This window comes from Hypanus sabinus, chromosome 9 (genome assembly GCF_030144855.1).
Source record: "Hypanus sabinus isolate sHypSab1 chromosome 9, sHypSab1.hap1, whole genome shotgun sequence".
NCBI lineage: Eukaryota > Metazoa > Chordata > Chondrichthyes > Myliobatiformes > Dasyatidae > Hypanus > Hypanus sabinus.
The window spans coordinates 123,967,411-123,991,967 of NC_082714.1; the positions used below are offsets into that span (position 1 = coordinate 123,967,411).

Below are 24,557 nucleotides of genomic sequence, written 5' to 3' on the forward strand. Positions count from 1 at the left end.
TTAAGGTGCATTACCGCCACCTACTAGAATGGAGTGTGGATCGTTTGATAAACAGGAGGAATGAAAAGAATTGCATTCCCTAAATTCTATATAATAAACCAGAGTCTTTCAGATACTTCATGATATAGGTCCATATTTCTCTTGAACTCCCACCTAAAGTGTCTTCTATACCCACAACAGTTTCTTTGTTTATCTGAAGCACACCTATCATCTTCACTCTTTCTCTTTCACAAACTTCTTAGGTTTTATAAATACATGTTCAACTGTTTCTGGTTGATTACAGTATTCACACAACCATGTCCTCCAAATGCTTAGCCTTTACATAATTATCAATCAGTCGATTGGTCATGTTTACGAAAACACTATTGTGATGTAGGGAAGGGGCCTCATTGCTGATAGGTTGCGTGGCAAACCTTGTGTGTTGTCATCTGGAATGTTGGTTCAAATAGAATCAAGGTCCACATATCTGTTTACAGAGTTGTTTGTGAAAAACCATGTTGCTAGCAATTCTCTTGAATGCTGCATGTTCATTTGCGCCATGACTTTCACTGATGCCCAGTTGAACTTCTGTCCCTTTCAATCTTCATGGGTAGAGACTGAAGAGAATTGGTCATGCCACATCACAGCTAGTTGATGTTCATGGATTCTTGAGGATAGTTTTCTCCCAGTTTGACTGAGGAAAACTTGCTCCAGTCCTCGCATTTGTAGACCACTTTGTTCTTGTCCAATAGGCTGGTTCATTTTTTTGATCTGCCGAGTACTCTCCTCAATGTTGCTGTTGGCTTACACACAACCTAAAGTCTATGGTCTTCGAGCAGTCAGGCTGTCACTTCCGAGGTATTTTGAATGTAAGGAAGGACAACCCATTTGGTCCTGTCTTGGTGGACGCATCGTCGACCTCACAGGCATCTTCGTATGAAGTTATGTGGTTATCCATTTCATGCGAATACTTTAAAGCGATATTTTTCCTCATTATCCTTTAGTTGCACAATGCTGCAGTGTACCTCTCAACTCTTGGGAACAAAATTTTGATATAGATTTTCTTGTCTGCATTAGGGCGTTTTCTGTGATAGTTAACAATCTGATCTGTATGTGTTCCATTACGATAATCGGATGCTTCCAAAGTGATTCCAAAGAATCCATCTGGGTTCTTTTCTGCAAAACATTAGACTATGAGACCATAAGATATAGGAGCAGAATTAGGCCATTTGTCCCATCGAGTCTGCTCTGCCATTTCGTTGTGGTGGATCCAATTTTCTTCTCAGCCCCGATCTCCTGCCTTCTCCCCATATCCCTTCATGCCCTGACCAATCAAGAATCTATCAACCTCTGCCTTAAAATTACATAAAGAATTGCCTCCACAGCTGCCTCTGCAAAGAATTCTGTAGATTCACCACTCTCTGGCTAAAGAAATTCCTCCTTATCTCCATTCTAAAAGGACACCCTTCTTATTCTGAGGCTGTGTTCTCTGGTCTTATACTCTCCCAGCTTAGGAAACATCCTCTCCACATACACTCTATTGAGGCCTTTCACCATTTGGTAGGTTTCAGTGAGGTCACCCTTCATTCTTCTGAATTCCAGCAAGTACAGGCCCAGATCAATCAGATACTTTTCATATGACAAGCCATTCAAACCTGGAATCATTTTCGTAAAAATTCTTTGAACCCTCTCCAGATTCAGCACATCCTTTCTCAGATAAGGGGCCTGAAGCTTCTCACAATACTCCAAGTGAAGCCTCACCAGTGCTTTATAAAGCCTCAACATTACATCCTTGCTTTTATATTCTAGTCCTCATGAAACGAATGCTAACATTGTATTTGTCTTCCTCACCACAGACTAAATCTGCAAATTAACCTTTAGGGAATTTTGCACAAGGACTTCCAACTCCCTTTGCAACACAGTTTTTTGTATTTCCTCTCCATTTAGAAATTAGTTAACCCTTTCATTTCTTCTACCACAGAGCATGACCATAAACTTCCTGACACTGTATTCTATCTGCCATTTCTTTGCCATTCTCCTAATCTTTCTAAGTCCTTCTGTAGCCCCTCTGCTTCTTCAAACTACCTGCACCTCCACCTATCTTCATATCATCTGCAAACTTTGCCACAGAGCCAAATCATTGATATACTGTATACCATAAAAAGAATCAGTCCCATTACAGAGCCCTGTGGAACACCACTCCCTTTATTCCCAGTCTTTGCCTCCTGCCAATCAGCCACTATTTTATCCATGCTAGAATCTTTCCTGTAATACCATGAGCTTGTAGCTTGTTTAGCAGCCTCAGATGTGGCACCTTCTGAAAATCCATGTACACAACTTCATTCGATTCTCCTTTGTCTATATTGCTTTTTATTTCTCAAAGAATTCCAACAGATTTGTCAGACAAGGTTTTCTCTTGAGGAAACCATGCTAGCTATGGCCTATTTTATCATACATCTCCAAGTACCCTGAGATCTCATACTTAATAATCGAATCCAACATCTTCCCAACCACTGAGGTCAGACTAATTGGCCTATAGTTTTCTTTCTTCTTAAAGTGTGGAGTGACATTTGAAATTTTTCTGTCTTCCAGAACCATTCCAGAGTCTGGTGATTCTTGAAAGATCATTACTAATGCTTCCACAGTATCTTCAGCCATCTCTTTCAGAACATTGGCTTGTACACCATTTGGTCCAGGTGACTTTTCTACCTTCAGATCTTTCATTTTCCCGTGAAACTTCTCTTTAGTCATGCAACTTCACACAATTTATGAACCCTGATACCTGGAATTTCCACCATACTGCTAGTGCCTTCCACAGTGAATAATGATGCAAAATATCTATTCAGTTTGTTTGCCATTTCATTGTCCCCCATTACTACCTCTGCAAGATTGTTTTCCAGATGTCCAAAATCCTCTCTTGCCTCTCTTTTGCACTTCATGTATATGAAATAACTTCTGGTATCTGCTTTAATATTATTGGCTAGCTTAATTTCAATTTCCATCTTATCTTCTTAATAACTTTTTTAGTTGCCTTCTATTAGTTTTTAAAAGTGTCCCAATTCCCTAACTTCCCATTAATTTTTCTTTTATTACCTGCACCGTCTTTGGCTTTTATGTTGGCTTGTTAGCCACCTTATTGCTAGTCATCTTTCCTTTAGAATACTTCTTCCTCTTTGAAATACATATATCCTGTGCCTTCTGAATTGTTTCCAGAAATTCCAGTCATTATTGCTCTGCCATCATCCCTGCCAGTGTTCCTTTCTAATCAATTCCATTCAGCTCCTCTCTTACGCCTCTGTAATTCCCTTTACTCCATGTAATACTGACACATCTGACTTTAGCTTCTCTTTCTCAAATTTCAGGGGGAATTTGATCATATTATGATCACTCTCCCCTAAGGGTTCTTTTACCTTAAGCTCTCTAATAAATTCTGGTCAGTTGCACAACGCTGAATAGGTGATCCTCTAGTGGGCTCAACCGCCAGCTACTCTAAAAAGCCATCTCGTAGGCTCTCTAGAAAATCTCCCCTCTTGGAATCCAGCACCAGCCTAATTTCCCCAATCTTCCTCCATAGTGAAGTCCCCTAGGACTATTGTAACAGTCTCCTTTTTCATGTATTTTCTATCCCCCGATGTAATTTATAGAACACACCCTTACAACTGTTTGGGAGTCTGTGTACAACTCCCACAAGGGTCTTTTTACACTTGCAGTTCCTTAGCTCTATCCATACTGATTCAATACCTTCCAGCTCTATGTCACCTCTTTCTACTGATGTGATTTCATTTTTTTACCAAAAAAGCAAGCCCTCATTCCCACCCTCCTGCCTGTCCTTTCCTTGGACATTAAGCTCCCAGCTATAATCTACTTTCAGCCATGATTTCAGCCATAATGCCTACAACATCATACCTGCCAATTATCTCCCTTATTCCATAAACTGCATGCATTCAAATACAACATCTTCAGTCTTGTATTCACCCTTTTCGATCTTGCCCACCTTTTAGACCAGCAGACTATAAGATGTAGGAACAGAATTAGGTATTTGGCCCATCGAGTCTGCTCTGTCATTCAATCATGTCTGATCCTTTTTTCCCCTCCTCAGCCCCACTCCCCAGCCTTCTCCCTGTAACATTTGATGCCGTGTCCAGTAAAGAACCTATCAATTTCTGCTTTCAGTACACCCACTGGCCTGGCCTTCACAGCTGCCTGTGGTAATAAATTCCAAAAATTCACCACCCTCTAGCTAAAGAAATTTCTCCATATCTCTGTTTTAAATGGACTGAGGGTGTGCCCTCTTGTCCTAGACTCCCGCAACATGGGAAACATCCTTTCCACATTTACTCTGTCTAGGCCTTTCAACATTCAGAAGATTTCAATGAGATCACCTCCTCGTCCTTCCAAATTCCAGCGAGTACAGACCCAGAGCCATCAAATGTTCCTCTGTGATAACCCTTTCATTTCCAGAATCATCCTTATGAACCCTCTCCAATTCCAGCACATCTTTTCTTAGATGAGGAGTCCAATACTCTTCACAATATTCAGGGTGAGGCCTCACCAGTGCCTTATAAAGCCTCATCATCACATCCCTGCTCTTGTATTCTGGACCTCTTGAAATGAATGCTAAGATTGCATTTGCCTTCCTCACCACTGACTCTACCTGCAAGTTAATCTTTAGGGTAAACACAAAATACACTGCAGATGCTGGAGTCAAAGCAACATGCAAACATGCTGGAGGAACTCAGCAGAAAACAGCAGTCAACGTTTTGGGCCGTGACCCTTCGTCAGGACTGAAGAGGGAGGGGGCAGGGGCCCTATAAAGAAAGTGGTGGGAGGGTGGGAAGGAGAAGGCTGGTAGGTGCCAGGTGAAAAACCAGTAAGGGGAAAGATCAAGGGGTGGGGTAGAGAAAGCACTATGGGTAGTAGAAGAAGGCGGAACCATGAGGGAGGTGTTAGGCAGCTGGAGGAGGAGGCAGAGTGAAACTGGGATGGGGGAAGGGAGAGGGAGGGAATTACCGGAATTGGAGAATTCAATATTCATGCCAAGGGGCTAGAGACTACCCAGACAGTGTATGAGGTGTTGTTCCTCCACCCTGAGTTTGGCTTCATCGTGGCAGTAGAGGAGGCCATATATGAACATATCCAAATGAGTATGTAATCAGAGTTGAAGTGGGTGGCAACTGGAAGGTATTGTCTGTTGTGACGGACGGAGTGTAGGTGCTCGACGAAGCGGTCCCCCATCTGCATCGGGTCTCACTGATGTAGAGGAGGCCGCACCGAGAGCACCTTTAGGGTGTTCTGCACAAGGACTCCCAAGCCCTTTGTATTCTCAGGTTTTTGGATTTTCTCCCCATTTAGAAAATATTCTGCACATTTATTTCCACTACCAAAATGCATGCTATGCATTTTCCAACACTGTATTTCATTTGCCACTGTCTTGCCCCCACTGTCTTGCCCTAATCTGTCTAAATCCTTCTGCAGCCTTCCTGTTACCTCAACACTCCCTGCCCCTCCACCAGTTTTCGTAAACTTGGTACAAAGCCATCTATTCCATCATCAAAATCATTGATATACAGCATAAAAGAAGTGGTCCCAACACTGACCATTGCCAAACACCATTAGTCATTTGCAGCCAACCAGAAAAGGATTGTTTTATTCCCACTCACTGCCTCCTACCAATCAACCAATGCCCTAACCATGCCAGTATATTTCCTGTAATACCATAGGCTCTTAACTTGGTAAACTGCCTCATGTGTGGCACCTTATCAAAAGCCTTCTGGAAGTCCAAATATACAACATCTACAGCATCCCCTTTATCTATCCTACTTGTAATCTGCTCAAAGAATTCCAACCGGTTTGTCAGGCAAGATTTTCCCTTAAGGACACCATGATGACTTTGTCCTATCTTGTCCTGTGTGACCAAGTACTCCATAAACTCATCCTTTACAATTGACTCTAACATCTCTGCAACCACTGACATCAGAGTAACTGGTCTATAATTTCCTTTCTGCTGCCTTCCTCCTTTCTTAAGGAATGGATCAGTTTATCTGGTCCCGGTGACTTATATACCCTTAGGTCTTTCAGCTTTTTGAGCACCTTCTCTCTTGTAATAGTTACTGCATTCTCTTCTCTTGCTTCATATCCTTCAATATCCGGCACACTGCTAGTGTCTTCCACAGTGAAGACTGATGCAAAATACTTATTTAGTTCACCTGCCTTCTCCTTGTACCATGTTATTGTTTTTCTAGCCTCATAAAAATGAAACATTAATCTGATATAAGGTACAGATGGGGAAATTAGATTCATTTTTTTATTCATTTTTTATGCATTTTCTACATAGCTACAGATAAAAAAAATCCAGATCAAAATGAAGAACATTAATACAGTGCAAAAATAAACATACAATAATAATATGATACAAAGATAATTGAGAAAGCACCCAAATTGAAGACATGTAAAATTAGTATCCTCCCCAAGCCCCGCAATAAAAAAAAACTCCAGACCAACCACAACACAATATAGAGAATATAAATCAGGACAATCAAACCCCTAAAACTGTAAATACACTTAGCAACAGAAGATATTAATGCCTACTACCAAAAAAAAAGGAGCTGAAAGCAAGGGACCGAAAAAAAACCTTAGTTAAGAGGAAGGTTGTGAAAGTACTCAATAAAAGGTCCCCAGACCTTATGGAACTTTAAATCCGAATTAAGAACTGAATAATGAATTTTTTCAAGGTCCAAGCAGGCCATAGTGTCGTTAAGCCATTGAGTATGCGTGGGCGGGGCAAAATCTCTCCACCTAAGGAGGATTAAACATCTAGCCAGGAGAGAGGCAAAAGATAATATTCGACACTTAGTCGAACTCAGACGTAAATCTGTCTCACCCCAGAAACCGAACAAAGCAATTAAAGGGTTAGGTTCTAGGTGGTGATTCAGAATATACGATAACGTTATGAAGACATCTTTCCAAAATTTCTCCAAGCTAGGACAAAACCAGCACATATGAATGAGAGAGGCCTCGCCCCTTTTGCATTTATCACAAAGCGGACTAACGTTAGGGTAAAATCGAGATAATTTAGATTTAGACATATGGGCTCTGTGAACAATCTTAAACTGTAAAAGGCAACGGCGAGCACAAAGAGAGGTTGAATTAACCGATTTGAGAATCGAGTCCCAAGTCTCATCAGATAAGGAGGTATTTAAATCATACTCCCATGCCAATTTAATTTTATCCACAGGGGCACGTCATAAGGCTGCTAATTTATCACGAATAAATGATATTAAACCTTTACCTAGTGAATTAATAGAAAGAAACAATTCCATAACATTTTTCTCAGGCTTTTCAGGGAAGTTAGGAATTAAGGAAGTAATAAAGTGTCTAATTTGGAGATATCTAAAAAAATGAGCATTGGGCAGATTGAACTTAGCAGACAGCTGTTGAAAAGAAGCGAAGCAATTATCAATAAAAAGATCTTCAAAACGTCTAATGCCCTTCCTAGACCAATCCTGGAATGCTGAGTCATACGTAGTAGGTAAAAAAAGGTGATTATGTAAGATGGGGCTAGAAAAGGAAAAACCATGGAAACCATAAAATTTCCTAAACTGAGCCCATATACGCAAAGTGTGACTAACAAGAGGATTAACTATTATTCTGGACAAACTACTAGGGAGTACAGAGCCAAGAAATGCAGAGATAGATAATTCTTTAGTGGAGCTCAACTCCATTGCCACCCAATTAGGGCACTCGGGTTGGCCAAGGAAAAAAGACCAAAAGGTAGCACAACGTATATTGGCTGCCCAATAATATAAACGAAAGTTAGGTAAAGCCATGCCACCCTCTTTTTTAGATTTTTGGAGATAAACTTTATTAATTCTAGAGTGCTTATTCTTCCACAGATATGACAAAATAATAGAGTCTAAGGAATCAAAAAAAGATTTAGGAATAAAAATTGGGATTGATTGAAATAAATATAAAAGTTTAGGGAGAACATACATTTTAACAACATTAATACGACCTACCAAAGACATAGATAGAGGTGACCATTGTAACAGAGGAAATTAGATTCATGAGAGTAAGGAACTGATTGTGGATTTCAGGAAGGGAAGTCGAGGGAACACACACCAGTCCTCATTGAGGGATCAGCAATGGAAATGGTGAGAAATATCATTTCTTCGGTGTCAAAATCAAAGAAGATATATCCTGGGCTCAACATATTGATGCAGTTACAAAGAAGGCACGTCAGCAACTATTATATTTCATTAGGAGTTTAAGGAGATTTGATATGTCACCAAAGACTCTACCAAATTTCTACAGATGTATCATCGCGAGAATTCTAACTGGTAATATCACCATCTGGTAGGAGGGGGCTACTGTACATGTTCTGAAAAAGCTGAAAACTCAACCAGCTCCATCATGGGCACTAGCCTCCTCAGCATCGAGGACATCTGCAAAAGGCGATGCCTCAAAATGGCAGCACCCATCATTAAGAACCACCATCGGATAGGACTTGCCCTCTTTCCATTGCTACCATCAGGGAGAAGATACAGGAGCATGAAGACACATGCTCAGAGTTTTAGGAACAGTTTCTTCCCCTCTAACAACAGATTTCTGCATGGACAATGAATCAGCCCATGAATACTACCTCACTATTTTTGTACTCTATTTGCATAACTTATTTAATTTAAATTTTTTTGTATATATACCGTATATTATTGTAATTTATAGTTTGTTGTTATGTATTGCACTGCCCTGCTGTCACAAAACAACAAGTTTCATGACATATGTCAGTGTTATTAGACCAGATTCTGATTCTGAAGAAAATGGTCATCATGAAATACTCAGATCAATTTGGCTACTATGGGTTACATTAGGGGCATGATTGAGAGTGTCCCGACTGGCTGCATCACTGCCTGTACTTCCCTCAATCACAGGACTTTGCAGAGAGTGATGTGGACAGCCCCAGCACATCTGTAGATGTGAACTTTCCACTATTCAGGACGTTTACAAAGACAGGTGTATGAAAACGGCCCAATCATTGGAGTCCCAAATCACCTCAATCACAAACTATTCTAGCTGCTACCATCCGGGAAATGGTACCACAGCATAAAAGCCAGGACCAACAGACTCTGGGACAGCTTCTTCCACCAGGCCATCAGACTGATTAATTCATGCTGACGCAAATGTATTTCTATGTTATATTGACTGTCCTGTTGTACATATTTAATATAAATTACTATATTTACATATTGCACATTTAGATGGAGACGTAACGTAAAGATTTTACTCCTCATGTATATGAGGGTGTAAGTAATGAAGTCATTCAATTCAATTCAGTATATAGAGGATGGTGCTTACAGATAAGGGCAAAATCAAATGATTTGAGATGAAAAATAGAAATTCTCAGAATCATTCAGGAATGTGAAATGTAAGTCTGAGGTGCTCCCTTCCTAATGATATGTTAAATATAAGCCAAAGCAATTTTTTTTATTATTTTGTCCTCTTGCTAAGGTTGTGGTAAACAATCGATTAAAATCACTACAGACCATTTGTTGCATTTACCTCACACTATTGTTAAGTTCTAGGATTTTAACCTATCTTCAGGAATGGAATACCTTGTAGCTACAGCACTCCAAAAAAATGTTTCAAGAATTTTCTTTTTTTTGTAATTTGTTTTTTATTGAAGTTTATCATCAAACATTTCCATAAGATGTATTTCAGATACTGTACATATATATCATATAATCATATTTGTCACAAATCTCCACATAATAATTATCTGATGTATACACTTATAGAAAGGAGAGGAGAGAAAGAACAACCAAAATAAAAAAACTGTACAAAGTAGGGAGTGACCTTTTTTTTTACAACATATTCATTGACTTGTGAGAATAAAATCTGGCCTATGAGGTGTTATGTACTTAAACCATTTTCCCCAGTATGAATCAAATCGTTCCAACTAATGATTAACAGATGCTGTTATCTTCTCCATTTTGTAAATGTCCGTTGTAATTTCCATCCATACATTTAAAGTTGGGCTCTCCTGTGATAACCATTTCCTGATAAGGGCCTTTTTACCAGCCACCAGCAGTATATTCTAGAGACCCCAGGCTTGGAATCACACCTTTGTTTCAGGAATTTTCATCAGAAAAGTACTCAGAATAAATATTGCTAATTGATTTTAAACCGTTGTGATATGTAAAGCCATATAGTGAATGGTTTGACTGATGCTTTAAAACTGAATGGTGTCCCTTGAACTTACTGTTGGAATAACTAAAAAGATTTCTATGAGGTTGTTTAAATAGAATAATTATTCCATATGTGAATGACAGGAAAGAAAATACAGTGAAGTACTTTCAAATATTAACATGACAAATAAAGGAACTGAACTCGTCAGTGAGTTTTTCAAGGCTCATCTTTGATATGTAAGTAAAAAGGCAAGTGCTTAACAGGTGTGGTTCGAGCTCATCCACTAAGTGTACGTGCTTGTCAAAGCATTTCTGAGGGATGTTTGTTCATTTCTATGTGCATTCCCAAGTACAGGTACATTGCTGATGTCAAGAGCTCCATGGCAACGTATTATCCATTTGGCAGCGAGACAAGGATGGGTTCATGTTACAGAGTAGATCAACAATGACTCACTTCAACAAGAATTTTATGTACCCTTTAAGTTAAGGCGTGGCCTGATAATTAGCAGTATAATTTTCAGATTAGTTGTAAAATTTCCAAAATTGTCAAGTTGAAATATGGTTCCATTGAATAATGTTGTAAATAACAAATTAGCTCTCTGTGGAACATCATTCCAGTCTAATTTTTCAGCTAGTAGAAAACATAAAAGGGAACAGCTTTTTCTGACGATGGATCTCAGCTCAGAAAGTTGACTGTTTATTCCCCTCCTTAGATGCTACCTGACTTGTTGAGTTCCCCAGCATTTTGTGTGTTTTGATCAAGATTTCCAACATCCAGTGAACCTCTATTAAAAACCTCATAGGATTATCCAAAAAAGTGGCACCACATTCGGTTTCTAAATAACCGGAAATGGAATTGTGATTACGCCTCAAGTATAATATGTAAATATAAAACAAAACAACATGATCTTATGCCTGTGCACAGACAGATTTGTCTCTGAGGGTGAATGTAAACCGGTATGGTTACAATAGAGTGAACCAATAAAAAATTGGTAGACATAAGCAGCATTAATGGGTTAAATGAGTACTATTGGTGATATGAGCGTGGAGATCAATATTACATTTGCCATTCCTGTGTCCTTTATTTCTATTCACTCATTAACCTGAAATTTACTAAATTTTCTGGGTGTCATGCACTGAAGTTACACTGTGTTCCAATGTCAAAAACAGTTGCATCGGGATGTTAATTCTGAAAATGGAATTCAGAATAACTTACCCAATTTTCAGCTCCAACTAACAAAAAAAAAGACTACTGTTTTGGAGACTGATCATGATATTAATTATTTAAATTAATTTTAAGATCAGTTTTCAAGCATTCCAGCTCTATGATTGCTTAAAGTACTTGACAGCCAAAAATAGAAGTCAGAAATACATAGACCTTTGGATCCCTTGAAGATGAGCATCACCCTCTATTATTAAAATGAAACTTATTTTCCATCCTTAACCTGCTTAGTATTTTTGCAGGTGTAAAATTTTGTCTATATCTTACATTTTGCAACATAAAATATTTTCAACACATTGTTTCTGGGTGTTATTTAACATGCAGATTTCAAAATGGGCAAATGACAATATACCTGGGAACATATGACAATATACAAGAAGAAACCTTTATAAGGAAGAGCAAGAACATACAGTATCTTTAGGCAATAAGACACAAATGTGACTATATCTCATGTACTATTTACAGTAAGATTCTGACATGCTTTGAACTTTCATGGTTAACAGATTTTCTAGATGATTGGAACCTTATGCTTATTAACATCTTCACATGTCTTAATTTTTTTTAAAGATTATATAGTATCATAATAAATTTTCCGGGAAGCATGGGAACTGGGACCTTGGAAAGTTAGAGGAAGCGCAGAAAGTTGGAAGGGTGGGCAGGAACTGGGCTCCTGGGAAGTACAACAAATGGTAGCTCATGAAACAGATGCCAAATAATTGAGATTTGTGATCGGACAAACATTGAATTATTGAAACTAGTGTACTTTTACCAGGATCTCCATTTAATGCATGTTACTTCACAAGGCAGGATGCTTCAGGTACAAAACCAAAACCAAAATACTGTTGATGTTGAACATCTGTATCAGTAGCTCATTGGAAGAGAGAGAGGAAAAAAAAGTTAACATTTTGTGTTAAAGATCCTTCATCTGAATAATAGTTACAAAAATGTTGTGCCTTCTCTGGTAGCTGACTTGCAGATGACTAGCACCACAAAGAATGTGTTTCCTGTGAACAGAAACATTAGGTCATCTGATCCTATCTGGACTTCAGTGGTGAGAGAAATCAAATCTGTCATTTGACTGCTCATGAATGTATCAAGCTACTCATAGAAGCCTGGCTTGAAAAGGAAACTTTGCTTGTTGAAATGAGACATCATAGTAGCAGGATGTGTTAAAATTCCAGGTGATTGTAACTCCAAGAACAGAAGTTCATAAGCATTACCTATTTACCACATCCGTTTTACAAAGCATCAATATTGTTTTTCAATTCCAGCTTTTGACCTTGGCCACTCTCTTCATTCTCTGTATAGTATGACTTTTCACAGCATTTTCTTTAGTACCACTCCCTCCCATCCCTAGTCTCAGCAAAGGATAACAAATGTATAAAATCCACTTTGAGAGCTGGAATAATGTTTTTTTTTAACAACAACTGAAGCCAAAAGGAATGCTTAAAGATGTGTATAGTGCTTTAAATCTGGATTTTCCACAACTCTAAATGTCAAAATGTCACTAACAGGTAAAGCTTGACTAGAAACTTGAATTAGTTATTCTAATAACCTTACGTGACAGAACTAAGTGCAATGTAATCATTCTGCATTCATCTGTACAAAGCCATCAATAACATAATCTCTAGCATTTTGCCTGCTATCTGAATTTCTTTGCCAGTATCTTCAATGTAAATGTTCTGGAGAGCAATTTGAGTTAGTGATTTTTTTAGTACCATGCAAAATGTACACATTTATGTTTTCTTAAATTTCAATCATCCTATAAGCTCACACATCGTTGAGCAATGTCTGCCATCTGTCATGTCTGACCAAAAAAAAATAAGATTAATGAATGTCAAAGAGCTGACACAATGATTCCTGCTGAAATTCCCAGGATAAATTCAGTAGACCCGTGATGTGCCAGAGACAGAGACGCCAAGTAGCATTACATCTATTCACTCTACAGTTATGGAGCAAGTAGTAGAAAACTGATGAATTGTGTGACGGGGCTAAATATATCAAGGCATGGATAAAGAGAAACCCTAGAAAACAAGAGGAGTCAAATAGGCAGCCAGCAGGAGGCTAGGATCAGGAGTGAAGTTGGAAATCAATAGAAGGGGAATCTCACTATCAGCTTTTGGAGTTGGGTCTTTGAATCATGATCAGGCAAGGGAACTTGGCTGTCGTAAATGGATAGGTTTTCAGGTGTTGGAAGGAGGTCTGCACAAGAAGGAAATCACAAAAGTAGCTTTCAGGTGTGTTGTGAGCTATTAGGAGTTACTGTGTGTTATGCTATGTAACTCCAAAACATTACACTAATTAAATGAAGGACAAAAATGTGAGTCTAACTTTGTGTTTACTTTAAGCAAGATGCATACATATCACATGGTAGCGTCATGACATATGCCATTCACTTACTTTTACATATATTTGGAGTACTGTGCTCAATTCTGGTCGCCGCAGGAAGGATGTGGAAACCATAGAAAGGGTGCAGAGGAGATTTACAAGGATGTTGCCTGGATTGGGGAGCATGTCTTATGAGAATAGGTTGAGAGAACGCAGCCTTATCTCCTTGGAGAGAAGGAGGATGAGAGGTGACCTGATAGAGGTGTACAAGATAATGAGAGGCATCGATCGTGTGGATAGTCAGAGGCTTTTCCCCAGGGCTGAATTGGCTAGCACAAGAAGGCATAGTTTTAAGGTTCTTGAAAGTAGGTGCATTGGAGATGTCAGGGGTAAGTTTTTTACACAGAGAGTGGTGAGTGCATGGAATGGGCTGCCAGTGGCAGAAACAATAGGGTCTTTTAAGAGACCCCTAGATGGCTACATGGAGCTTAGAAAAATAGAGGGCTGTGGGTAAAGCCTAGGTAGTTCTAAAGTAGGGACATGTTTAACACAGCTTTGTGGGCCAAAAGGGCTGTATTGTGCTGTATGTTTCTATGTTCTATAATCCATAGTGAATTACTTAAACAAACAAAGAATGCTTAATCAAATGCTTAATGATGTAGTGCAGGCTACCTCAGTAAATATACTTAAGCCAAGGTTGGATAGATTTTTGTATAGCAGGAGAATTAACGGTTATGGGGAAAAGGCAGGTAGATGGAGATGAGTCCATAGTCAGATCAGCCATGATCTTATTGATTGTTGGAGCAAGCTCAATGGGCCAGATGGCTCCAATTTCTTGTGTTTTTATGCTCAAACAGCATATTTACAAGATAGTGCAAATATTACTGCAATATTAATGCACAACACTCCTCTCTGCTTAGCTATAAACTCCAACTCAATATAGAATGTATTTCAACTATATACACAATATACAGTACATATATCCACAGTATGGTAAATTTTTAAATTGTCCCATTCGGGCTTAAAGGCTTAAACACCAGAGGATTTCTTACTCTTGTGGGATAACGTCTTTTTTGACGAGGCAGGTGAGATTCATGTTTATGAAAACAATCTCAGGTTCTTGGCCCTTTCTCTGTGTGATTGTAGGAGTTGACACTGAGACTACAGGATGTTAAATTTCAGCAACTTAGATGCTGAAATTTTGATCATGTTCACTTTTATTCGTGACTACAACTCAATGTTTCCAACCATTTCTTCTCTTTTTTTATGATTATTATCACCCAGTACTCATAGCTTATGAACTAGTGAATTCTTCCATCTTCTGACTGTCTTTATCTCGATTGTGTCTTACTTTTGGACGAACACGTTTCACTGCGCTTCCACAGGTAGGTAGTTGTCTTGGGTTCATTTAAAAGTACCTCATCACCACTGTTATGTTTTGTAACACCAAACTATTAAACACAGGAATCCCAGATATGATTCTAACTTCGTCTTTACTTTAAGCAAGGCAGGCACATATCGTGTGGTAGCGTCATGTTGTATGCAACTTATTACATATAACATGTAATTAATTATTTAAACATACAAAGAATGATTAATCAACAACACTTTCACTAGATCCCTCAAATATTACTGAAATATTACATACCCAACAATGTGTAACTAGGCGCTTCTGATGACAGCTGAAGGAGATTGGAGAATTCATGGTTCATCTGATCACAATTATAAGGTAAAACTTTTATCTGAAAACCCGTCAGCACAACTCCATGCAAGTATAGAGTCTTGTGAATGCAGGAGCCAAACTCACGATCCTGTGAAGTGAAGAAAGGTCTTAAAGCAGCTCAAATGACAATAAATCTTTGTACAGATGTCAAAGATCATCATACCATCTTGAATTATCTATTGCTTCTCAGGGGATCCCCCACTACTTGAAGTTGGAACTATTGCTTCAAGAGCACCATAAAGGTGGAAGATCACACAGCAGAGTCCACACAATTTTGTAACTCACAGTTCTTTTCTGTACATAACTACACAGAAAATTCTAAATTCACCATTCTACACTCTAGTAAGTACTGTATGTAATACACATTGTAACACATTTTTATGTTGCTTCTCTGTAACTTCACAATAAACTTGTCTTTGTTCCACTGCAGAGTGCTGTTTTAAAGCAGGCCATCATCAAAAGGAGGCCGTCTCTCTCGGTTTGAAGCACAGAGACGTGGACGGGTGATGAAGGGCACCAGTGAATGTCAGGTTGCTCGAGATCGGCTGGTCCTGGCCTTGGATGTCCATTTGAGCAAGAGGAACGAGGGGCGGTTATTTTGCAAATTTGGAGTATGAGCCCCATGTTTGGGGTCCAGAGGTGGCTACTGAAGGTCGGGACTCGAAGGTTGACTGGAAGTTTGGAAATCTAAACCTGATTGTGAAAGCCTGGAGTCTGGAGACTGGAGGCCTGTCCTGGAGTTGGAAGATGGTTTGCATGTGGGGGGAGGGGGTAGCTGGGTGGGAAGGTGGAAGGGAGGAAAGGGGCATATTTTGCTGTAGTTGTTTTGTCATTTGTGTTCTGTGTTGTTCCGCTGAACATTGTGGGCATGCTATGTTGACACTGGAATGTGTGGAGGCCCTGGTGGGCTGCCCCCAGAACATCCTTTGCTGCATTGGTTCTTAATTCAAATGCCACATTTTGACTTATGCTTCTACATATTGTACATACGAAAAATAAATCTGAATCTGTATCTGACCATATTTATCCCGTGTATTGTTATTTAAATATAATATTGAAAGCCTCAGCACTTTTTTCTGCTTCATCAGCATGAGTGTGCGTCTTTCAAGATCATCAGATTGCAATTTTGTACCTTTTGGTGACAGTTGGACTGGACTTAGTAAAGATCACGCATGGCAGCTATATATGGAAAGAGGAGATGGAGACTGAAAATGATAAATCACCTGTGTTGACCATGCAAACTCATCTCTACACTGCTACAGTTCATTCTCTATTCTATCCTGACTTAGTTGTAAGCAAAGAATTAAAAAATCTAAATGCTGAGCCAAACCTTTGAGAAGAACTATTCAAACTTCATGGTCATCTGAAACTGATTTGATAGTCGTACACTTTCACAGTAAGATTTTTTTTGAAGGTTGCATTGCACTATTTGAAAATTTAGTTTGAAGCACAAATTTTGGAGAGTTTTATTTTTGCTTTGCTCAGCTTTTGGCTGGAACATAAATATATGAGGAAAGCATATTGTTTCAACTGCTGATGCAGTTGTTTCATGGCTCTGGTGGAGTCTGAATGTTCCTCTTGCGTTGGTGTAACTCGTGGACATTAAAGGAAAACAGTAAGCACTGTTTCTCTGGAACTAGAAGGGCTGAGGGGTACTTCTCTTGACTGGACTAAGCTGCAAGATCCAGCTCATTGCCTTTGTTTTGATTTGCTTTCTCAGGATCCAGGGCTGGAATAGAATACTCTTTACTGGCAGGATGGCACACCAGCCCAAATGTTTTCTATAGAAGAAATGGGGCTACCTCTGGAGCAGCTGGTGTATATTGGTTGTCCCTGAGTACCCTTGAGCTGCTGGTGAAAGTACACCAACCATTCTGCAGGATGGGGATTTTCGGAGTTGCCGTCCATAGCCCGCCACTTTGATGCAAGCAAGACCTTGTGCAGAGCTTCCAAGAACATTCATGCAGGTGCAATAGTTCCAATGAACTAGGACAGTCATTTGTTCAGAATTAATTTTTGCTTTCTCCACCAATTCTGTGACTATGTCATTTAAGTGAGAAAAATGTGTCATATATATCTTCTAATAAACAGAATTTTAAGCAACAATCAACATCCCCCTCCCCATCTGTTCCAAAACATCTGATCTAACTGAAATTGATACCAATCTAACAAAGGGTAAAAAATCAATAGAAAAGGTACTGTAGAAATCTTTTCCATTACCATAGATTAGCTTAAATAAAGAGTAATTTCAGTAATTAGAAATCAGTAATCAGTAATTTCAGAATTAGGGACAAAGTCTGTGTTCTATCACCGTGGCTTCTGATATCTGTCACCTGCCTTTACGGAAGCCAAGAAAGAATTGGTATAACAAAGTCCATTCGGTTTTTGATCATCATTAAGTGCAAGATAAAAATTCTGAAGGATTACATCAAATGACAGGATCAGTCTGACACGAATTGATCATCTGTTTTGACTGTCCTTGCTGATAGATGTAATCTGCTATGCACTGCATAATTTTCATTTATAAGTAGGAGCAGCAAGCGGCCAAAGGTCGCAGATGCATTAGCCATTTACGGTCCGCCCAAAAACAAATAACTACAATGAAACATGATTGGCAATCACTTAAAGAAGATTGTTCTTTTAGTGTAATCTGTTCTCGGTAGATGAAAGATTTTATACATATCTTCAATCTATATTACTTTATGCTGTCTCTTCTGTGTACAGCTGATTAGTGCAGCTCGCTATTATCCTTCTCAATTTTAAAGCAAAAATACACATTCTGACATCAGTATGAAATATTTAGTTTTCTGTGGCACTACTGTGTGATGTTCTAATTCTTACTTGTTAGCCTCAATTGTGAAGAAGCAGTAGACTGAATGACTATGACAAATGTAGGAAACAACTATGATATTCCATACAAAGCTTTTGGGGGTGGCATTAAATGGTTAACTGGGAGGGAAAGATCATCCCTGAGTGAAAAACCACAATATCAGGGTACCTATTCCCCCTGAGGCATGCTCTTAGACTTTATTACAAATTCTTGAATGCTGTGAAAATAAGCTTTTGGAACTGAAATATATAGTTAATCATTACCTTTTTGCAAGGTTGGAGTGGTTTTATCAGATCATCAGACTTCCAGTATCTTTGAGCAGGCTTCCACGGGAATACAGAAGTGAGAACCAAAGATGGTGTTAACATTTTTCTTTGTACAAAAGCAACCTCATTCTTTGGATTGCCCCATGTCCCACCCAGCAGGCTAAAATTTCTTAGGATCATGCTTAGAGAAATAAGCTTCTAGCCATCATCAATCCAGGCTTCATAACTTCTGGTTCTGAATCTGATCCTGGAATCAATCTGAGAATGAAATCACATGCTTCCTGTGACAATATTAATGGGGAGACTCACTTCATTCAACCAAATAGTTCCTCCTCTTTTTCTCAATATTCCTTATCGTGTACTACATTCTTTTATCTCTCTGAATTATTTAATTGACTTTCAAAGCACTTTTGATAAATTAGTCCTGTGTAATAAAAGTTTTCTTGTCTCTCCTCATAATTCTATGCTATGAACATTAAACTTTTGTTTGAATTTAGTAAGGAGTAAATTTGATTTTGTTTTTTCAAGAAGATAAGCCAAACTTATTTATCTTTCCCTCATTACTTAAATTTGGAAAATTATTATTTGCTTCTAGTTTTAAATCACTGGAAAAAGATTTAAATGTTTTTATGTGCTGCTAAGTTACTATAGTACATCAGGTTCAGTTACCATTCAAAACAATGGAGATCCCTGCATTCATTAATTGGCACATTGTCTTTTCCCATTTATGGCCAGGTAATTGTATTGAATACAGCTGAAACAAGTGACCCACAATAAAAGTTGGTTTCCAAGAAAATAATCTAATAATCTTTTTTGATTCCAACAGTGCTTCTCGACCAGTGGTCCATGAGAGGTCACTAGGGGTTCCATGAGAGATCATGATTAAAAAGAAAAATCACTCTTTGAACTTCACGCAATGCACAATGCTAGCACTTGCGGTGTTGGACAGTGACAAGACAGCCTCGTTGGCAATCTTAGCCTAGAATGGAAGTGTGTAGTAGGACCGTATTTATTTTGTTGTGTCCATTCTCAGTTGTTGAAACGAGAAAGGGAAGGCCAGCGATACTTAGTGAGTGCTGTATTGCACGGAGGGGAGGACTGTAGGCTGTTCATGAGCAGGAAGTGTGTTTTCCAAGCATTGAATGGACTCATCCAATTTGAGCTGTGACATCAGCCTCTCCTTCCCAAACTATCTCCTCCAACTTCCCTTTACGCGCTGCTGACTGACTTATGAGAGCGGACAAACTACCAGTGTAGTAGAAAACTGGAGGAAAACCTTCATTCTAAAGACAGTCCAGTGCGGCAATTTTTGAAGTGATGTGAAAGGTGGAAGAGGTGGATTCTAGGCCCAAGCCTAGAGACAATTCTGACAAGGTTAATGATGAAGAATTACAATCTGAGTCATTTCACTGAACTACTCAACAATGGACGCAAAAAAAAATGTCTGTCTGTACAATGAAAGCAACTTATCAATGGGTTTTACAAGGACTGGTGATCCAAGTTGTCCTATTCCATTGTTCCTAGTCAGTGGCAAGCAACTTACTAATGTAGTAATGGCTCCATCAAAACTGAAAAGACACATAACCACAAATCACAGCCATATGACACATAGAAAGAATGATTATTTTAAATGACTATTGGAATCTTAAAACAAACAGGTTAAAGCTTTTGAAAATAAAGTCACAGTCAGTAAAAGGAATCAGGAGATAAGTTACTTATTAGCTTTAAGGGCAGTTCACTAGAGAATATTTTAAAAACTGTGAAAACCTAGACAAAGAGACACTGATCTCCTGTTATATATGAAAATCTGGTGGCTTAGCAGAGGAAGGTTTCTCAGACGGGTGTTTGAGCTGGAAGGTGAATTGCAAGGGTACTTTCAAGACAATAGTAAGCTAGATTTTGCTGTGTACTTTGAAGATGAGGAAGGGCTGCAGAAACTACCCTACTTAACAGACATTTTTCATCATGTGAACCAGTTGAACAACTCTCTGCAAGACCCTGGAGAAAATGTTTTGACTTCAAGTGACAAGATTCTTGATTTAAAAGGCAATGGTGACATCTGTTTTGTATTCAACACTACATGATGCACTGATATGTTGTTCTTAGCTCAATTCTGCTACACTGCCCTGTAACGCCTATTCAGAAAATGGCATCACTTTTGCCTATCCAGGGAATTCACTACTTCGATCTTGTACACACTGCTTCAAGCCAAGATCAAGGTGGCACTGGAAGAATACCCACATCTATCAGCCGTCATGAGACGGTAAATCCTAATGACAAGGCTATCAATGCAAGGTACTTAATTCAAGAAAATTTCAGGAACATGCTCCCCAAGTGTCACCAGCATGTCTCCTTCTCCATATTAAGGATTAAAACACTACAATACCAACATAAAACACACCTATATCCCTCACCCTCATTTCCACAAGTCAGATGATCTGCTTGCAGATATTGAAGTTCAAAGCACTAATGGAAAGTGTAATGCAGCAGCAGTTTGAGGGGGTTGAGGATATACGTCAGGACTGTCCTGAGTTGATGGACTGAGCATGTTTAAGAGCACCTCACCTAGCCTGAATGAATATGCCTCTGTTGTCAGTAATTTTGTCATGAAATGTGTTGACAGCTGCATTCCAATGAAGGCAGTTGGGGTCTGTCCTATCTAACAGCCTTGGATGAACAGAGACATCCACATTCCTCTGAGGTCCCGATCCAAGGCTTTCAGGAAGGATGATCTTGCACTGCACAAGAAAGCCAAGTATGATTTCTATAGAGCTATCAGGAATGCAAAGAGAGAATGCTGGACCAAGCTAGATTCAAACAGGACGCTACTGTGGCTGGTCCCAAATTCCGTCATGGCTGTAAGTCAAAATTTGAATTGATTTCTGGCAGTGACATATCTCTACTGGATGAGTTCAATGCTTTTTATGCCCATTTTGAGCAATTTTTACCAAAGTGTGTACTCCAATCCCACAATGACTCTGCCCCTTACATCTTAGAGGCAGAAGTCAGATCTGCTTTCACAAAGGTAAAAGGTCAGCAAGCAGCCAGACCAGATGGAGTCCCTAGACGGGTTCTGAAATCATACTCAAATCCACCAGCCACTCACTGCTAAGTCAAAGTCAACTCTCATTTCAACGATTTACTATGCCCCCATCCCCTTTTTTCATGAAATCTTCCATCATTCCAGTCTCCAAGAACAGTAGACTGTCCTGTCTCACTATTTACTGACCAGAAGCTCAAACAGCACTATAACTAAGTTTTTTAAAAAGATTTGTAATGACCCTCATCAGTGCCAACCTCCCAGGCAATCTAGATCTCCTGCAATTTGCATGCAGACAAAAATATGTCTATGGAGGACACCTTGCACTATATTTAGCTCTGGATCACCTCAACAATAAGAAGACATTTGTCAGGGAACTCTTGGTTGATGACAGCTCTGCCTTCAACACTATAACACTAATTAAGTTAATTTCTAAACTCTTGAACTTCAGCCCATTTTCACCTAGCTTCTAGACTTCCTGACTAGCAGATCTCATTTGTTTAGAATCAATCATAACATTTCATTCACTCTGGCCCTTAACACTGGTGCACCCAGGGTTATGTGCTTATTCACTTCTGTGATAATCCAGAAGTATGACGTTACCAACACCTGCAGAAAAAATAGTAAAACAGAAAATTGCTTAAGTAAAGAGAAAACACAAAATGCTGGATATTCTCATAAATAAAATACAAACTTATTATACAGGCACAAATAAAATTAAGAAGAATAAGAGATGATCTTGGTGAAGCATATAAAATCTTCAGGGGGTTTACATATATATTGTAGCGATGTGCTACACACAGCGCTGAAATAATGACCCGCAGTCGGTAAGTTGTTTCGAGACTAGTTTATTCAAACTTCGTGGCGCTGATATTTCAATCCCTAGCGCCCGCCCTCTCTGGGTGGAAATGACGTCGGAGGTACATTACCAAAGTCTCTCCCCACGCGCTGGCTATTTGTGAGCCGGTTTGCCTGCGCAGAAAGTGGGTTGCCACATAACCCCCCCTCCGGAACCGGCGATACACCCCCCAATGTCCTCAGTCTGGGTCGGACTCTGTTTGGGAGGTCTGCTTCTGCGCCGCGGTGCCTGAACCGCGACTGGCTGCGCCAAGTCCACATGGGCTGGTTTGAGTCGGTCCACCGTGAATACCTCCTCTTTCCCCCCAATGTCTAGAACGTACGTGGACCCGTTGTTGTTGATCACCCTGAACGGCCCCTCGTACGGCCACTGTAGTGGTGCCCGGTGTCCGCCCCTTCGTACAAACACAAACTTACAGTTTTGCAGTTCTTTGGGTACATGGGTCGGTGTCAGTCCGTGCTGTGAAGTTGGTATGGGGGCCAGGTTGCCGAGCCTCTCGCGTAGTCTGTCCAGGACTGCTGCGGGTTCTTCCTCTTGCCCCCTTGGGGCTGGTATGAACTCTCCCGGAACGGCCAGGGGTGCACCGTACACCAACTCGGCCGATGAGGCGTGCAGATCCTCTTTGGGTGCTGTACAAATTCCAAGCAGGACCCAGGGAAGCTCGTTCACCCAGTTAGGTCCTCTCAGGTGGGCCATGAGAGCCGACTTCAAGTGACGGTGGAAGCGTTCCACCAGTCCGTTCGACTGTGGGTGGTAGGCAGTTGTGTGGTGCAGCTGCGTTCCCAACAGGCTGGCCACAGCTGACCACAGGCTGGAGGTGAACTGGGCGCCTCTGTCGGACGTAATGTGGGCCGGTACCCCAAAGCGTGCTACCCAGGTTGCGATCAGTGCTTGGGCGCAGGAATCAGCAGATGTGTTGGTGAGCGGGACCGCCTCTGACCACCTCAAGAACCGGTCTACCATAGTTAGGAGGTACCGCGCTCCTCAGGACACTGGTAGGGGGCCCACGATATCCACGTGACTGTGGTCGAACCTCTGGTGGGTGGGTTCAAACTGCTGTAGCGGGGCCTTAGTGTGCCGCTGTACCTTGGCTGTTTGGCACTGCGCACACGTTCTGGCCCATTCACTGACCTGCTTGTGAAGTCCGTGCCACGTGAATTTGCTGGAGACCAGCCGGACGGTTGTCCTGATAGGTGGGTACGCCAAACCGTGTATGGAGTTGAAAACTCGCCACCTCCAGGCTGCCGGGACGATGGGGTGAGGTTGGCCGGTAGTCATGTCGCACAGGAGGGTCCCCTCACCTGGGCCTACGAGAAGGTCCTGCAGCTGCAAAGCTGAGACTGCGGTCCTGTAGCTGAGCATCTTGTCATCTGCCAGCTGCGCCTCCACCAGTGCTGCATAGTCCACCCCCAGGGACAGGGCCTGGACAGCTGTTCTGGAGAGTGCATCCGCCACGACGTTGTCCTTTCCTGAGACGTGCTGGATGTCCGTTGTGTATTCAGAGATGTAGGACAGGTGTCACTGCTGGCGAGCCGACCAGGGATCAGACACCTTCGTGAACGCGAAGGTCAATGGTTTGTGGTCCGTGAACGCGGTGAATGGCCTGCCTTCTAAGAAGTACCTGAAATGCCGGATTGCCAGGCATAGCGCCAACAGTTCCCAGTCAAAAGCACTGTATTTGAGCTCGAGTGGTCGTAGGTATTTGCTGAAAAACGCCAGGGGTTGCCAGTGACCCTCGATGAGGGTCCACAATGCTAGTCCACACTAGCCAGAATGCTAGTGCACCCCACCAACTGCCGTGTCAGATGCGTCCACTGTGAGGGTGGTAGGGACGACCATTCTGGGGTGCACTAGCATTGTGGTGTTTGCCAAGGCTTCTTTCGTTTTAATGAAAGCGGCAGCGGACTCCTCGTCCCAGGTAATATCCTTGCCCTTACCCGACATCAGGGCGAACAGGGGGCGCATGATTCGGGCAGCTGAAGGGAGGAAGTGGTGGTAGAAATTTACCATACCTATGAATTCCTGAAGGCCTTTGATCGTGGTGGGTCGGGGGAAACAGCGGACCGCATCTACCTTAGCGGGCAGAAGGGTTGCCCTGTCTTTAGTAATCCTGTGGCCCAGGAAGTCAA

At 40.6% G+C, this 24,557-nt stretch overlaps 1 long non-coding RNA gene across 1 annotated transcript; it reads left to right on the plus strand.

Moving 5' to 3' along the window:
* The first annotated feature begins 12,864 nt into the window (after positions 1 to 12,864).
* Positions 12,865 to 15,730, plus strand: LOC132399775 (uncharacterized). The gene is made up of 3 exons (XR_009514073.1): positions 12,865 to 12,896; positions 14,995 to 15,095; positions 15,624 to 15,730. It is a non-coding gene; the product is annotated as an uncharacterized LOC132399775 (long non-coding RNA).
* Positions 15,731 to 24,557: the final 8,827 nt, after the last annotated feature.